Genomic DNA, 17,713 nt, shown 5'->3' with positions numbered 1-17,713 from the left:
AACACATTGCAAGATCATTTTCTGAGGGGTCACTGCACGCACTGAGATGTGCACAGCACAAATTGTGAATACACAGAGAATGTTCTGGAAGGTCACACCCACGAGGCTGCCAGGGAAATTGGTGCAGAGCAGATGAGGGATGAAGCAAAGCCCATGTGGTGGTTTTAAATCAAAAGAAAGAATACCTGCAGTACAGGTGAGCCCAGGATGCCTTCCCCAATTACCTGGGCCCTGCACGTAGCCCCACCACATTGAAAGCTTCATTGCATCTTAATACCCTAAGTCTTTAAAGTTGAATTTTCCACACGGCCTCTGGGGGGTCTGGGGGCCACAAGGCACACCGTGTCTCAGGACCTGGTGGTCTCCAGACACTGGCCTCAGGCTTGGCTGGCCTTTAACTCACCCAACCTCAAGCCCAAGTCACGGAGCAGGGCTGAGGGCGGCCCGGCCCGGAGCCACCTGCCTGACCTCCAAGATACACAACATGGCCATGCAAACCACAGGAACCCCCCGCACCAGCCGCTGGCAGACAAGGGCCACAGCAGCATGGCAAGAGGATATGGGAAGCCCACTGACCCTGCTGACCAGCCCAGGACCCATCACTGGCGGCACCCTCAGCAGTGACCAGTCCCCGCCCTTCCAGGAGCTCCCCAGGGCTGACGTAGTAAGGTGGGGTCCAGAAGGCCAGGCAGCCTTGGTCTGGAGGGAGACTCAGGAGTGGGCTTGTCCCTGCGAGGCCTTCCAGGCTGAGGCACTGGGAACTCCATGACCCCAGGCAGGAGACAGGTCCCTGGTCCAGAAGCCTTCTGCTCCAGCCTCCTCCCAGGGCACCCTCAAGGCACAGCCACTTTGTGTCCAAGAAGCCCTCTGAGTTTCCTCTCTGTAGGCAGAAGACGAGCGAGCTGGCCAGCCTCCACGAGGGCCCCCAACGCATCTCACCTCCCAGCTGACATGTCTCTGGGCAGACTGCACCCACACCAAACAGGGCTGACCAGGTGACCAGTGAGACCTCGTGAAAATGGCTTCTAAGGCTCTGGGGCAAGCTGCCACGGTGCTGTGAGGACACCCAAGCAGCCCCATGGAGAGGTCCACGTGGGGAGGACCCCAGGCCTCCTGCTAAACCCAGCACCAGCATGCCGTGCCTGTGAGCCAGGGAGCAGCCCCTCCGTGCCCAGGCAAGCCCTCAGATGACCACAGCCCACCCACAGCTTTTTTTTTTTTTTAAGACAGGGTCTTGCTCTGTCACCGAGGTTGGAGTGCAGTGGCACGATCACCGCAGCCTTGGACCTCCTGAGCTCAAACAATCCTCCTGCCTCAGCCTCCCAAGTAGCTGGGACCATGGTGTGCACAATGCCTGGCTCATTTTTATTTTTTGTAGACACGGGGTCTCACTACGTTACCTAGGCTAATCTCAAACTTCTGGGCACAAGCAATCCTCCCACCTTGGCCTCCCAAAGGGCTGGGCTTACAGGCGTGAGCCACCGTGCCACAGCCTGAGCGAGGACTCATGAGTGATGGTGAGCCAGAGACCCCCAGCTGAGCCACTCCCAGTCGTGACCCACACCGTGAGGTAGTAAGTGCTGTGCTAAGCCACTAAATTCTTAAGGAGTCACCCAGAAAAAGACGTCGAATCTTTCTGAGATGTGGTCTCAATGACTGTCATTCTCTTCTCCTGGCTCCCAGTTCGACTTCATTTCTACAGTCACAGTCCTGGTTAGAGCCTCTGGCACCATCTGCCCTGTGACTGTGCCCATTTGCCAGTCTCCCCACATCTCCTAGGTCTCCAGGTCTGTTTCTGGACCCACTGCCCTCAAAACCCTGCTGGTGTCCCAGCCACATTGAGGCAGGTCGCAGTCTCCCTGCAGCCTCCGAGGCCTCAGACAAGGCCATTCTGCCAGCCCCGGCCCACTCACACCTCGGGGCCCTGGAGTCCTCAGCTCATCCAGCTCTTCCGTGGAGCTCCGGCTCCACCTCAAGCTGCCCTCTCCACAAGGCCTCTTCTGACACCCCTTTTACAACTTGCCAAGCCCCCAACACCCCCGCTTGCTGACCAACCTTCCCACTCCCCTTTCCGGCCTTATTCTTCTCCACAGCACTTTTCAGCCTGGTGTTCTAGATGGGAGGCTCTAAGATCTGACGGTATACAGATTTAAGCTTCATTAACTTCAGAGAAAGTAATTAAGCTGGGCCGGTGGTTCATGCCTGGGAGCTTTGGAAGATCAAGGCAGGAGGATCACTTGAGCCCCGGAGGTCAAGACCAGCCTGGGCAACATACGGAGACCCTGTCTCTACAAAAAATTCTTAAAAATTAGCTGGGCATGGGGCCGGGCGTGGTGGCTCACACCTGAAATCCCAGCACTTTGGGAGGCTGAGGCGGGAGGATCACGAGGTCAAGAGATCGAGACCATCGTGGCTAACACGGTGAAACCCTGTCTCTACTAAAACTACAAAAAAATTAGCCAGGCGTGGTGGCGGGCGCCTGTAGTCCCAGCTACTCCAGAGGCTGAGGCAGGAAAATGGCGTGAACCCAGGAGGCGAAGCTTGCAGTGAGCCGAGATCGCGGCACTGCACTCCAGCCCGGGTGACAGAGCAAGACTGCGTCTCAAAAAAAAAAAAAAAAATTAGCTGGGCATGGCGGCGCATGCCTGTAGTCCTAGCTACTCAGGATACTCACTGAGACAGGAAGATCGCTTGAGCCCAAGAGTTCAGGGCTGCAGTGAGCCATGATCACACCACACTGCACTCCAGCCTGGGCAACAAAGCAAGACCCTGTCTCTCCCCCTCCCCCCACCAACTCTCTCTCTCTCTCTCTCTATATATATATATGCACACACACACACACATATATGTATAAATAACTTCAGAGAAACAAACGCTACAGACTAAAACACCTGCATAGGTAATAAGTGATTAGTAATTTTCTCCTTTATCTTTTTAAAATTAAGTTTTCGGCCGGGTACAGTGGCTCACGCCTGTAATCCCAGCACTTTGGGAAGCCGAGGAGGGCGGATCAAGAGGTCAGGAGATCGAGACCATGGTGAAACCTCGTCTCTACTAAAAATACAAAAAATTAGCCGGGCGAGGTGGCGGGCACCTGTAGTCCCAGCTACTGGGGAGGCTGAGGCGGGAGAATGGCGTGAACCCGGGAGACGGAGCTTGCAGTGAGCCAAGATCGCACCAGTGCACTCCAGCCTGGGCGACAGAGCAAGACTCCATCTCAAAAAAATAAAATAAAATAAAATAAATAAATAAAATTAAGTTTTCTACAATTAACATGTATCATTTCTAAAATAAGAAAAATTATTTTTAAAAGATCAGAGACAAGAAGGGTGTTGTTAAAGCAATAGTTGTAATATCACAAAACTGGAATCATGTTCTAGAATGAGATCAAGGTAATGGTTGCTTGACTGAATATACCAAAAATCACTGACTTGTACACTTTGAAAACGTGACCCTGATGGTAAGTGAATTTCACTTAAATAAAACTTATTAGCAACTAGAAGGACTTCCCTTGTGAGGTGATGAATAATTAATTTTTTATACTAGCTTTTTATGTCAATTTTTGGCAAGCAACTTGGAATTAGACACTATTGTTACACAAAAATCTTGCTAATTCCTATCTAATTGATGTTATCAAGGTTTCTCAACTTAAAAAACAGAACTAGCCCAGGTGCGGTGGCTCACACCTGTAATCCAAGCACTTTGGGAGGCCAAGGTGGGTGGATCACCTGAGGTCAGGAGTTCGAGACCAGCCTGACCATCACGGAGAAATCCCATCTCTATTAAAAATACAAAATTACCCAGGCGTGGTGGTGTATGCCTGTAATCCCAGCTAATTGGGAGGCTGAGTCAGAAGGATCACTTGAACCCGGGAGGCAAATGTTGCGGTGAGCTGAGATTGCGCCATTGCACTCCAGCTTGGGCAACAAGAGTGATGCTCCATCTCAAAAAGGAAAAAAAAAGAAAAAAGAAAAAGAAAAAGGCCGGGCACGGTGGCTCAGCCTGTAATCCCAGCACTCTGGGAGGTTAAGGTGGGTGGATCACGAGGTCAGGAGATCGAGACCATCTGGCCAACATGGTGAAACCCCGTCTCTACTAAAATACAAAAAATTAGACGGGCATGGTGATGCATGTTGTAGTCAGAAGGCTGAGGCAGTGGAATCGCTTGAACCCAGGAGGCAGAGGTTGCAGTGAGCCAAGATCACACCACTGCATTCCAGCCTGGCAACAGAGCAAGATTCTGTCTCAAAAAAAAAAAAAAAAAGAAAGAACTAGAATTGAGGGTCTGAGCACGGTGGCTCACACCTGTAATCCCAACACTTTGGGAGGCTGAGGCGGGTGGACCACTTGAGGTCAAGAGTTCTAGACCAGCCTGGCCAACATGGTAAAGCCCCATCTCTACTAAAAATACAAAAAAAAAAAGAAAAAGAAAAAAAAAAAAAGCTTGGAGTGGTGGTACATGCCTCTAATCCCAACTACTCAGGAGGCTGAGACAGGAGAATTGCTTGAACCTGGGAGGCGGAGGTTGCAGCAAGCTGAGATTGTACCACCTCACTCCACTCCAGCCTGGGCAACAGAGCAAGACTCCATCTCAAAAAAAAGAAAAAGAGGCCGGGCGCGGTGGCTCAAGCCTGTAATCCCAGCACTTTGGGAGGCCGAGACGGGCGGATCACTAGGTCAGGAGATCGAGACCATCCTGGCGAACACGGTGAAACCCCGTCTCTACTAAAAAATACAAAAACTAGCCGGGCGAGGCGGCAGGCGCCTGTAGTCCTAGCTACTCGGGAGGCTGAGGCAGGAGAATGGCGTAAACCCGGGGGGGCGGAGCTTGCAGTGAGCTGAGATCCCGCTACTGCACTCTAGCCCGGGCGACAGAGCCAGACTCCGTCTCAAAAAAAAAAAAAAAAGAAAAGAAAAAGAAAAAACAAATAAAGAACTAGAATTGAAGCTGAAATCTGTATCATTTCAGCAATAGCTTATATCCAACGGTGAATGCATGAATTAACCAGAGAAAAAGGAACCCACCTACTCAAGAAACATGTTTCCAATGTTTTTTAGTATTTCTACTTGTTAGTGATAAAAACTGTAATATTTGTTTGATCAGTTGGGTATTAGTAATGGCCGTTCAAACCATAAAAAACTCCTCACAGCTTATGATGATCCACAATTTTTCAAAATTCTAGTTTCAATTGATGTGCATATTTTGGTTGCAGACACACAATATGATCAATACAAGATCTTTGCCAGGCGCAGTGGCTCACACCTGTAATCCCAGCACTTTGGGAGGCCGAGGCGGATGGATCACCTCAGGTCAGGAGATTGAGACCATCCTGGCTAACACGGTGAAACCCCTATCTCTACTAAAAGTACAAAAAATTAGCCGGGCATGGTGGCGGGTGCCTGTAGTCCCAGCTACTCAGGAGGCTGAGGCATGAGAATGGCGTGAACCTGGGAGGCAGAGCTGTCAGTGAGCCGAGATCATGCCACTACACTCCAGCCTACGCAAAAGAGTGAGACTCTATCTCAAAAAAAAAAAAAAAAAAAAGATTTTCAAGCAATAAAAATTCAAGCAGGCTGGGCACAGTGGCTCACGCCTGTAATCCCAGCACTTTGGTAGGCCGAGGCGGGTGGATCACAAGGTCAGGAGATCGAGACCATCTTGGCTAACACAGTGAAACCTGTCTCTACTAAAAATACAAAAAATTAGCCAGGCGTGATGGCACGCACCTGTGGTCCCAGGTACTTGGGAGGGGCTGAGGCAGAACTGCTTGAACCTGGGAAGTGGAGGTTGCAGTGAGGGAGACTGTCTCAAAAAAAAAAAAATTAAGCAAGGCCGGGCACAGGAGCTCACGCCTATAATCCTACCACTTTGGGAGACCAAGGTGGGAGGTTCAGTTGAGCCCAGGGGTTCGAGACCAGCCTGGGCAACATGGTAAAACCCCATCTCTACCAAAAATACAAAATTAGGCCAGGTGCAGTGGCTCATGCCTGTAATCCCAGCACTCTGGGATGCCAAGGCAGGCAGATCACTTGTGGTCAGGAGTTCAAGATCAGCCTGGCCAACATGGTGAAATCCCATCTCTACTAAAAATACAAAAATTAGTCGGGCATGGTGGTGTGCGCCTGTAGTCCCAGCTACTTAGGTGGCTGAGGCACGAGAATCGCTGGAATTTGGGAGGCAGAGGCTGCAGTGAGCTGAGATTGTGCCACTACACTCTAGCCTGGGTGACAGAGTGGGACTCTGTCTCAAAACAAAACAAAACAAATTAGTTGGCATGGTGATGCGTATTTGCAGTCCGAGCTACTCGTGAGGCTGAGGAGGAAGGATCACTTGAGCCTCGGAGGTCAAGGCTTCAGTGAACCCTGATCAAGCCACTGCACTACAGCCTAGGCAACAGAGCCAGACCCTATATTTAAAAAAAACAAAAAAAAAATCAAGCATTAAAAATTAGAATCCACCAGGCGCAATACTCACACCTGTAATCCCAGCACTTTGAGAGGCCAGGGCGCGCAAATCACTTGAGGTCAGAGGTCAGGAGTTCACGACCAGCCTAGCCAACGTGGAAAGCTCTGTCTCTACTAAAAATACAAAAATTAGGGCCGGGCATGGTGGCTCACGCCTGTAATCCTAACACTTTGGGAGGCCAGGGCGGGTGGATCACAAGGTCAGGAGTTTAAGACCAGTCTGGCAACAAGGTGAAACCCCTATTTCTACTAAAAATACAAAAAAAAAAAAAAAAAAAAAATTAGCTGGTGCACACTTGTAATCCCAACTACTCAGAAGGCTGAGGCAGGAGAATCGCTTGAACTCAGGAGACAAAGGTTGTGGTGAGCAGAGATCACACCACTGCACTCCAGCCTGGGCGACAGAAGACAACTGTCTCAGAAATAAATAAATAAATAAAAATACAAAAATCAGCTCAGGCCTGTAATCCCCACTACTCAGGAGGCTGAGACAGAAGAATCACTTGAACCCGGGAGGCAGAGGTTGCAGTGAGCTGAGATTGCGCCACTGCACTCCAGCCTGGGCGACAGAGCAAGACAGTCTTTAAAAAAAAAAAAAAAAAAAAAAAAAAAATTGGAACCCAGTCACATGCTCACAGATAAGGAAACGCTTGACAGTGCAGGGTTACAGGATGGACCCACCCCCCCAGCAGTTAGAAGCAGGATCCACCTGATCAACACGGGGCAGACAACAACCCACACCCGCAGGACACGAGACCAACTGGGAAGAACGGGAAACACCTCACAGAGAATCCAGGCCGCCCGCGGCGGCTCACGCCTATAATCCCAGCACTTTGGGAGGCCAAGGCAGGCAAGATGGCTCGAAGCCAGGAGTTCCAGACCAGCCTGGGCGACGTGGTAAGACCCACGTCTCTACAAAAAACGGCCAGGTGTGATGGCTCACACCTGTAATCCCAGCACTTTGGGAGGCCGAGGCAGGTGGATCACCTGAGGTTGGAAGTTTGAGACCAGCCTGACCAACATGGAGAAACCCCGTCTCTAATAACAATACAAAATTAGCCAGGCGTGGTGGCGCATGCTTGTAATCCCAGCTACTTGGCAGGCTGAGGGAGAGGAATCGCTTGAACCTGGGAGGTGGAGGTTGTGGTGAGCTGAGATTGTGCCACTGTACTCCAGCCTGGGGCAACAAGAGGAAAAAACCGTCTCCAAAAAAAAAAAAAAAAGTAGCCAGGCACAGTGGTGTGTGCTTGTAGTTCCAGCCACTCAAGAGGCTGAGGCAGGAGGACCATGTGAGCCCAGGAATTTGAGGTCGCAGTGAGCTATGATTGGGCCACTGCACTCCAGCCCAAGCAACAGAGTGACTCTGTCTCAAAAAAAAAAAAAAAAAAAAAAAAGGAAAGAAAGAAAAAGAATCCTGTGGCTCACACATGGGTATCCACACGTGGAGAAGAAACACAGGAAGGAAACTCTAGGTCCCTGACGGGGCAGGAAGAAGGGAAAGGCCTGGGGAAGTGTTAGAGTGGTGCACCCGCGTACACGTGGTGTGTGCATGCATGTGCTGTGTACATTTGTGCACAAGCTCAGGACCAAGAGGAGCAGGCAGAGCTGCCGAGGGGGTGGAGAAAGAAAAGGAGACTGTGAGTGAGAAGTGGGAAGGCAGCTGTGGAGGTGAAAGAACGCAGGTGGGACAGCACCCACCGGGCTCTCCCTCCACACTGGCTGAGGTCAGCACCTTCACTCCCTTTCCTGCTGGCCGCAAGGAGAGAGGGGCAGACAAAGCCCCCACTTTCCATGCGGGAAACGAAGCTCAGCAAAGGCCCCCAAGCTCATCAGCGGTGGAGGTGGGGTGCACATCCCGACTTCAGAGGCCACTTGTGTCTCAGCCTCCGTGCTGGGCACCTCCCCTCCTGCAGCCGGGGGAACACGGGGACAGGAGTCAGTGGTGTCACCGCCAGTGACAATGGGCCCCGTTCACACACAAAAAGCCACACGCAAGGGGCTTCCCCAGTAGAATGGCTGAAAATCCTCCCATGGGCTCACAGGGCCCGACAGACGCCACAGGGTCCCAAGGTTGTCCTGGAAATCCCAGCTACGTGGAACCAACACACTCAAGGACCCAGGGCCTCAGAGCAGTCCTCAAACACGGCTAAAACAAAGGCATCCTTCTCCCCTGGTTTACTGTCACCCCCAGGGGGACTGGAACCCAGCAGTTCACTGTCTCCCTGCCCAAGGGATTCGGACTCTGGGTGGCTTGCAGGTGTCCAGGCGACCTGGACAGGGAGGGAACAGCTACAGAAATGAAAACTGCACAATCCCTTCCTTGGGAGGCCTCTAGGCGTTTCCCGCACAGCTTCGATCCCCTCCACACATGCCTCAAGGCAGGAGAATACGTATGTTTGTCATCCTTTACGGCTGAGAAAAACCAAAACCACAAGGCCATAGGTCAGAGGCTGTCTCAGGGATGGCCGGGGTAGGGGGACAGCCCTGTCCCTTCCATACAGGCCACAGAGTCAGCCAGGAAGCCTTCTGGGGCCCCCTTTTGTCTCTTGCACCTTGTCAATATCTGGTGGTACACAGTGTGCAATGAACGCCACCAGACATCCGCGAGAGGAAAACAGAAACGTTACAAATCACTGACACGAGCCAACCTTGGAAGGGCGGGAGGCCCGGGACGCAGCAAGTCCTCTCAAGAACGCGGGTGAAAGGCGAAGCACAGGCCATCTGAGAGCACAGACGGATTCAACGGATTCAGCAGAGGAGCCGCAGCAAACCACCGCCCGAGCAGCCGCAGCAAACCACCGCCCGAGCAGCCGCAGCAAACCACCGCCCGAGCCGCAGCAAACCACCGCCCGAGCCGCAGCAAACCACCGCCCGAGCAGCCGCAGCAAACCACCGCCCGAGCCGCAGCAAACCACCGCCCGAGCAGCCGCAGCAAACCACCGCCCGAGCAGCCGCAGCAAACCACCGCCCGAGCCGCAGCAAACCACCGCCCGAGCCGCAGCAAACCACCGCCCGAGCAGCCGCAGCAAACCACACCCCGAGCCGCAGCAAACCACGGCCGGAACCGCAGTGTGGAGGGCGGATGAGTGAAGTGCAGCCTTGCTGTTATGCCTGAAAGCACCCGCCCCGCCTGCCTGTGGCTGAACTCGGCGCTCACAGTTTTCAGGGAGAAGTCTGACCCATGTTTATCAGACCAGAGTTCAGGGCCCACGGGGTCAGAGGTTCCTGGCCTGGACCCTTGAAAAGCATTTGCCTCCCTGGGACCCCTGAGAGAAACAGGCTGGGCTCAGATCTTGGCAGAAAGGCCTTTCCTCAACTCCCCCAACACGGGGACCACGTGTGGATCCACAGGCAGACGTTCCTCCTCCTCCCCGTTCTAGGGGGGCAGAGACTGTGCATCTGGGGACAAGATGCCCAAGTCCTAAGGAGGCCTGGGAGACGACTCTCCTGCCTGTTCCACCCTAGGCAGCCCAGGCTTCCTCCTCACCTTCCAGATGCCCCCAGCCCAATGACAGCCAATGAAGATTGCCGCACCCTGACCTAAAGGCCACGCCAAGCTCCCCGCTCTGCAGACCAGCAATTCCACTTTCCCTGCCTGGACTATTCCCTCCTTGGGAAGCCGCGGTGAGGCCAGCCTGGACCACCCTGCAGGCCAACTGCCAGCTCGCGGTCAACGCTCCTGCCACCATTCTCCTCATAATGTCACCACTGCCCCATTATCTCGTGTACCCGTTGGTTCCCTCTGTCCTCCCCTGCCCAAAAGCAGGCATCATCTACAACTGTCCACCACCCCGCATCCTCGCGACCTCCACCCTCCATGCCGTAAGAGCTGGATGAACACTCACCTAATGAATGAAAGCAGATGCTGCTGTTACTGGTGTTTGACAGGGAAACTGAGGCCCAGTGAGGCTGAGTGACCTGCTCAGGCCACACAACCAGTGAGACATGTCCTCACTGGGACCCCCGGGCCGACTCCAGAGCCTGCATTCTCAGTCATACGAAGTAAGCTAGGATGTGAATGAAGACACCCAGCATGCCTGCCTCCTAAGAAACACAGCGGCCCAGGGGCCCGGGACACCAGGGGTGGACTTCACTGGGCTGCCTCAGCCATCGTTCCCACCCGAGGAACGGGCAGTGGGAAGGCAACGAGGTGTCTGCAGGGGCCCCGAACAGCTCACTGCTCCCACCTGCTGAAAATTCTTCTCACGTTCTAACAGGACAGGTGTTCCCGGTTACCAGTCTCACAAAATCAGCTGCTGCATTGCCAATAAACCCCAGGTGGGTCAGACCTGCATAAGATCATGTCCCAGGATGCCCCCACCAGGTGGGAGGCAAGAGGGGGTGGCAGCCCCACAGCCTTCGAGTGCTCTGGGGGTCACACCCGCTGTATCACCCATGCATATTGATCCCCTGGGCCTCCCATGCTTCCCTGCCTACTACCAGTCCCCCACCCCAGCTGGGGAAGTTAACACGGGCTGGGATCTTGATTTTTTTTTGAGATGGAGTCTCCTTGATTTATTTTTTTTGAGATAGAGTCTCACTCTGTCACCCAGGCTGGAGTGCAGTGGAGTGATCACGGCTCACTGCAACATCTGCCTCCCAGGTTCAAGTGATTCTCCTGCCTCAGCCTTCCAAGTAGCTGGGATTACAGGCACCCACCACCACACCCAGCAATTTTTTGTATTTTTAGTACAGCCAGGGTTTTACCATGTTGGCCAGGCTGGTCTCAAACTCCTGACCTCATGATCCACCAGCCTCGGCCTCCCAAAGTGCTGGGATTACAGGCATGAGCCATCGCGCCTGACCTTGATTTCTTTATCTGCAAACTTGAGATGAGAGGGCCACCCTAAACTCAGGACGTCCTGAGGATTAAAAAAGGTCAATTTACAGAAAGGAGCCTCCGGCAGGTGTGACCACGCTGACTAGGTGTCCCTTTCGGACCTCCCATAGGTAAACGTGAGGGCTCGGCTCCCAGTGCAGAACACAAAGCTGAGAACAACTATGACTACGCAAAGACGCTGGGGCACCGAGGAGGCACAAGCTGTAGCCACCCTTTTTGTTGGGGGTGTGTCCTCCCTAGCCAACACATCCCTTTTCTGGAAACAGCCTCCACCACCCTCAGGGCGGCCCCCACCCCCTAGACAGGACTGGTTGGCCCTAAGGTGGACACCGAGACGCTGGGCCATCCGAATTCTCCCTGCTGTGGAACGGGACGAGGGATGGTGGCAGCACTTGGCCCCTGACCAGCCTGGTGGGCGGCGAGGGCTGGAGCAGCTGGGTCGCTCTGCAGGACAGCAGGATGGCGCTGAGGCCGGAGCCAAACAGGGGCTCTGGGTTCCCACAGCTTCCACTTCTCCGTTTCCCCGGAGGTTACTGGGACTTCCCTCGGAGCCTTCAATACACTCCATTTCTTGCCTAGGCTAGCTTCCATAAATGGCACTGAGACGGCCAATTTCCAAAGAATTAAAACCATAATAAAAAGCACTTAGGAAAGAGCTCCTATAAACCAGTAAGAAAAAACGATAATTCAATTTTTAAAATTTTTTATTTTTTGAGACAGAGTCTCCCTCTGTCACTCAGGCTGGAGTGCAATGGCGCAATCTTGGCTCACTGCAACCTCCATCTCTCAGGTTCAAGGGATTCTCCTGTCTCAGCCACCCCAGGAGCTAGGATTACACGTGCCCAACACCACACCCAGCTAATGTTTGTATTTTCAGTAGAGACGGGGTTTCACCGTGTTGGCCGGGCTGGTCTCTAAGTGATCCGCCCGCCTCAGCCTCCCAAAGTGCTGGAATTACAGGTGTGAGCCACTGAGCCTGGCCCACTCAATTGTTTTAATGTGTAGAAGGCTTCGCCAGGCACGATGAGAAACAGATGGCCAATTCTCATACAGAAAGGCGCTCAACCTCACTGGTCTTCAGGGAAAAGTACAATGAGAAATCCAAGGTGAAACTGAAAAAAAAATTTTAAATAGCACACACCCCTCACCCTACCTAGTGCCAGTATGAATGCAGAGCGACCAACACCCTTGTTCTTGCCTGCAGTAATGCAAATTCGTTAACTCAGAAAAGTTTAAAATCTACAAAGGCTGAATGCACCCCAGTGTCCCCACAAGTCCACCTCCGGGCATAAAAATGCACCCAAAGAGATGAGACTCAAGGGCTGACCACCGCCAGACACGAGGATGTCCCCAGCTCCCTCGGAGCCCGTCCACGGGCAGCACCGGGACGCTGGAGGGTCCCACGGCAGACGCCAGATCACTCACAGCTCACAGACCCCGCCAGGCCACTGTATCCCACTTCATCCTGAGGTGGAGCAAGAAGAGCGACTCCTTCCAGTGATTTCAAGTTCAAACCCAAGCAGAACTCGCCCAGGGAGGAAGTCGGGGTGGGGGGGGGTGGTTCCCAGGGAAGAAGGGAGAGGCCGATTGCTCAGAAGGGGACAGCAGGGGGTCTCTGGGGGCCGGCACTGCTCTATTTTTCTCAACGTGTTCACTTTGTGATCATTTATCAAACTGCATGTTAATGAGCTGCACGTTTCCTAAATGTATGGTAGCCTCGGCCAGGCCGAGTGGCTCCTGCCTGTAATCCCAGCACTTTCAGAGGCTGAGGCACGTGGATCACCTGAGGTCAAGAGTTCAAGACCAGGGCCCAGGGAGGCCGAGGCGGACAGATCACGAGGTCAGGAGATCGAGCCCATCCTGGCTAACACAGTGAAACCCTGTCTCTACCAAAAATACAAAAAAAAATTAGCCAGGTTTGGTGGCGGGCGCCTGTAGTCCCAGCTACTCGGGAGGCTGAGGCAGAAGAATGGTGTGGGCCGGGCACGGTGGCTCAAGCCTGTAATCCCAGCACTTTGGGAGGCCGAGACGGGCGGATCACGAGGTCAGGAGATCGAGACCATCCTGGCGAACACGGTGAAACCCCCGTCTCTACTAAAAAAATACAAAAAACTAGCCGGGCGAGGTGGCGGGCGCCTGTAGTCCCAGCTACACAGGAGGCTGAGGCAGGAGAATGGCGTAAACCCGGGAGGCGGAGCTTGCAGTGAGCTGAGATCCGGCCACTGCGCTCCAGCCCCAGCGACAGAGCGAGACTCCGTCTCAAAAAAAAAAAAAAAAAAAAGAATGGTGTGAACCCAGGAGGCAGAGCTTGCAGTGAGCCAAGATCGCGCCACTGCACTCCAGCCTGGGAGACAGAGCGAGATTCTGTCTCAAAAAAAAGAGAAGCATTCAAGACCAGCCTGACCAACGTGGTGAAACCATCTCTACTAAAAAAAAATATTATATACAAAAGTTAGCTGGGGCCGGGTGCAGTGGCTCTCATCTGTAATCCCAGCACTTTGGGAGGCTGAGGTGGGTGGATCACGAGGTCAGGAGTTTGAGACCAGCCTGGCCAACATGGTGAAACCACGTCTCTACTAAAAAATCCAAAAATTAGCCGGGCATGGTGGCTCGCACCTGTAATCCCAGCTACTCAGGAGGCTGAGGTAGAAGAATCGCTGGAACTCGGGCAGAGGCTGCAGTGAGCTGAGATCGCACCACTACACTCCAACCTGCGTGACACAGCAAGACTCTGTCTCAAAACAACAACAACAACAAAAACAAAATGCTAGAAAAAAATAGGAGAAAACCTCTGTGACCTTGACCCAGGCAAATATTTTTTTTCTTTTTTTTTTTTTTTTTTTTGAGATGGAGTCTCACTCTGTCACCCAGACTGGAGTGTAGTGGTGCAATCTCAGCTCACTGCAACCTCTGCCTCCCAGGTTCCAGCGATTCTCCTGCCTCGGCCTCCCAAGTAGCTGGGACTACAGGCACATGCTGCCACATCTGACTAATTTTTTGTACTTTAGGAGCAACGGGGTTTCACCATGTTGCCCAGGATGATCTCGAACTCCTAAGCTCTGGCAATCCACCCACCTCAGTCTCCCAAAGTGCTAGGATTATAGGCGTGAGCCACAGCACCCGGACTTTTTTTTTTTTTTTTTTGAGATGGTGTCTCACTCTGTTTGCCCAGGCTGGAGTGTAGTGGTGCGATCTTGGCTCACTGCAACTCAACTCCACCTCCCAGGTTCAAGCAATTCTCCTGCCTCAGCCTCCTGAGTAGCTGGGATTACAGACGTGTGCCATCACGTCCAGCTAATTTTTGTATTTTTAGTAGAGATGAGGTTTCACCTTATTGGCCAGGCTGGTCTCGATCTCTTCACCTCGTGATCCGCCCACCTTGGCCTCCCAAAGTGCTGGGATTATAGGCATGAGCCACCGCGCATGGCCCCAAGATTTCTTAAACATAACTCCAAAAGCAGTATCCACTTAAAAAGCAACAAATGAGACTTTGTCAAAATTCAAAACTTTTGCTCTTCAAAAGAAACACCATTAAGAAAATTAAAAGACAAGCCAGACTGGGAGAATATATTTGCAAATCACATGGCTGATACAGGAATCTTATCCAGAACACATAAAGAACTCTTTGTCACAACTCCATACGATAATCCAGTTTTTAAAAATTGGACAAAAACTCAAATAGACACTTTTCACACACACACAAAGATACGAACAGAAAGCAAGCCGGGCGCAGTGGCTCACCCCTGTAATCCCAGGACTTTGGAGGCCAAGCTGGGCGGATCACCTGAGGTCGGGAGTTCAAGACCATCCTTGCCAACATGGTGAAACCCCGTGTCTACTAAAAATACAAAAATTAGCCTGGTGTAGTGGCAAGTGCCTGTAATCCCAGCTACTCGGGAGGCTGAGGCAGGAGAATCACCTGAAACCAGGAGGCAGAGGTTGTAGTGAGCCGAGATCACACCACAGAACTCCAGGGCAACAGAGCAAGACTCTGTCTCAAAAAAAACAGAAAAGGCTGGGCAAGGTGGCTCATGCCTGTAATCCCAGCACTTTGGGAGGCTGACGCAGGCAGATCACCTGAGGTCAGGAGTTCGAGACCAGACTGGCCAATATGGTAAAACCCCATCTGTACTAAAAATTTAAAAATTAGCCAGGTGTGGTGGCATGCACCTGTAATCCCAGTTACTCGGGAGGCTGAAACAGGAGAATCACTTGAACCCAGGAGGCGGAGGTTGCACTGAGCCAAGATCATGCCATTGCATTCCATCCTGGATGACAGAGCAAGACTCCATCTCAAAGAAAACAGAAAGCAGATCACTGATGAGCTGAGGGTGGGGGTTGGGGTAGGGACTTTGCAAACAGATGGAAGGAAACTTTTACAAGGAAAATGTCTGTAACTGTGGTGATGACTGCACAATTCTTTTGTTTGTTTGTTTGTTTGAGACGGAGTCTCACTCTGTTGCTCAGGCTGGAGTGCAGTGGAGCAATCTTGGCTCACTGCAACCTCTGCCTCCCAGCTTCAAGCAATTTGTCCTGCCTCAGCCTCCCGAGTAGCTGGGACTACAGGCGCATGCCATCATGCCCGGCTAACTTTCTGTATTTTTAGTAGAGACAGGGTTTCACCATGTTAACCAGGATGGTCTCGATCTCCTGACCTTGTGATCCTCCTGCCTTGGCCTCCCAAAGTGTTGGGATTACAGGCGTGAGCCACCGCGCCCAGCCAGACGACTGCACAATTCTATAATTTAACTAAAAGTCATCAAATCATGTTTACAATGGATGAGTTGTGTGGTACATCAACTACGCCTCAATAAAGCTATGAAAGAGTAAAACAGATACAGTGAAAACAAAGCAAATATTAAATTCAAGCTGAGCACTGCTGCAGAACATACTGAAAGTTCCATTAAGAAAACTGGACAGTGTTAAGTGTTAAAAACACATATATTACCACCCAGTGACTCTTTTTCCTTGACATAATCAACAAAATTGACAGATGTGAAAAGAAAACTTTCTCATGGGGTGATCGAATGGTCCATGGGGGCAACCCCTGAAATCATCTCAAACGTCTCCACCGTCCCCAGTCTGCCCTTGGGGAAACACACCAAAATTCTGCTGAAGCCCGGTCTGCCTCCCATCCATGACCTTACGGAGTTCTCCTTAAGGAGAGAGGAGACAAGGGGAGTCTAGGAAACCAGTGGGGCACGAAGGCAAGGACCGGAAGAGATGAACAAAGAGAAGCACAAGCATCTGCAAGGTCCCAGGGAAGGACGGAGAAGAGAAAGGGAAAAACGTAGCTGGAGAGGACCTGTGGACTGGACGGGCCCAGAACACTGCTGGCACTGGCAACATGACCCAAGCAGCTGTTGGGTTTCACCTGTGTGCCAGTGCCAACCAATTAATAGTGGCTGACTCAGGTGTTCCGTGATGGATGCTCAGGGGGAGGGAGGGCCATGAGTGATTAGCAATGACATTTCAGCCACAGTGGGATCCCGAAGTGGGCTGTAAATGCCATGTATGTTATTTTGTCCAGTCCAAGTGAAGGGACATCAAGTGAGCTCAGGTCCCAGGTGACAGGAAGTGCCACTCAACTTTTTGATATCTGTGTCATGACACTGTTTACCATTAGGGTCATTAGCCAGTCACTTAGCTTCCTTTATGAGCAATTGTAGCAGCTACCATTTGGGGACTTCTGAGCCAAGTGTGGTTCTGAGACCTGTAAAAGCATCAGCCCGTTTTACAGATGAGGAAACTGGGATCCAGGGAGTTAAGCAACCTCGACCAAGCTCACTCAGCCAGAGACAGGTTGGAAGAACATCAGAGATGAAAGAGGACAACAGCAAACTACTCCATCTGATGTGGGGCCATCAGCCCTCAGAACCTCCAGGGAAACTCCAGGGCTGAAGCACCCAAAGGCCAGGCTGCCCTGCTGCTAGGCCTGGGAAACATGTGTGTACTCCCCAGCAGCCAGGCAACAGTGCATTCTGCCTAGCTCTGAGTCCATCCCCTTCAGAGTGCCCCCAAACTGTGCTGGTTCCCCTCACTTCATCGCGGTGGCCCCAGGCCCTCACCTAGTCACACCTTACAAAACCTGGGCAGAGCAGTTTTTCAAATCTGAGTGGACGTCAAACTCACGTGAGGAATGGGTTGAAAATGTAGGTTCCCAGGCCCCAGGTGGTCCAAGGCAGGGCCTGGCATGTCTAACAGTCCTCCCCACTTGTGGACCTGGCCCACACTCAGAGAAATCTGGCCTGTGGGTGTCCAGAGACACCCAGGAGACTGAGACATCAGATCACATGAGACGCCAGGATCTGAGGACCCAATCTGGGTGTCCCAATGATGCCCAAGTTCTCTCTCCTCTTCCTTCTCTCCTTTCCACCACAAATGACCCCACGAGGAGATGGAAGGTGA

General features: G+C 52.2%; 1 protein-coding gene across 7 annotated transcripts in view; it reads right to left on the bottom strand.

The window, feature by feature from the left end:
• The window catches only part of LOC105467925 (mahogunin ring finger 1), a 65,128-nt gene that overhangs the window by 46,398 nt on the left and 1,017 nt on the right, over positions 1-17,713 (bottom strand). The window lies entirely within an intron of this gene.

This window comes from Macaca nemestrina, chromosome 18 (genome assembly GCF_043159975.1).
Source record: "Macaca nemestrina isolate mMacNem1 chromosome 18, mMacNem.hap1, whole genome shotgun sequence".
In the NCBI taxonomy this organism is placed as follows: Eukaryota; Metazoa; Chordata; class Mammalia; order Primates; family Cercopithecidae; genus Macaca; species Macaca nemestrina.
Note: the sequence above shows the minus strand (reverse complement) of the source record. Positions and strands in the feature narration are given on the sequence as shown.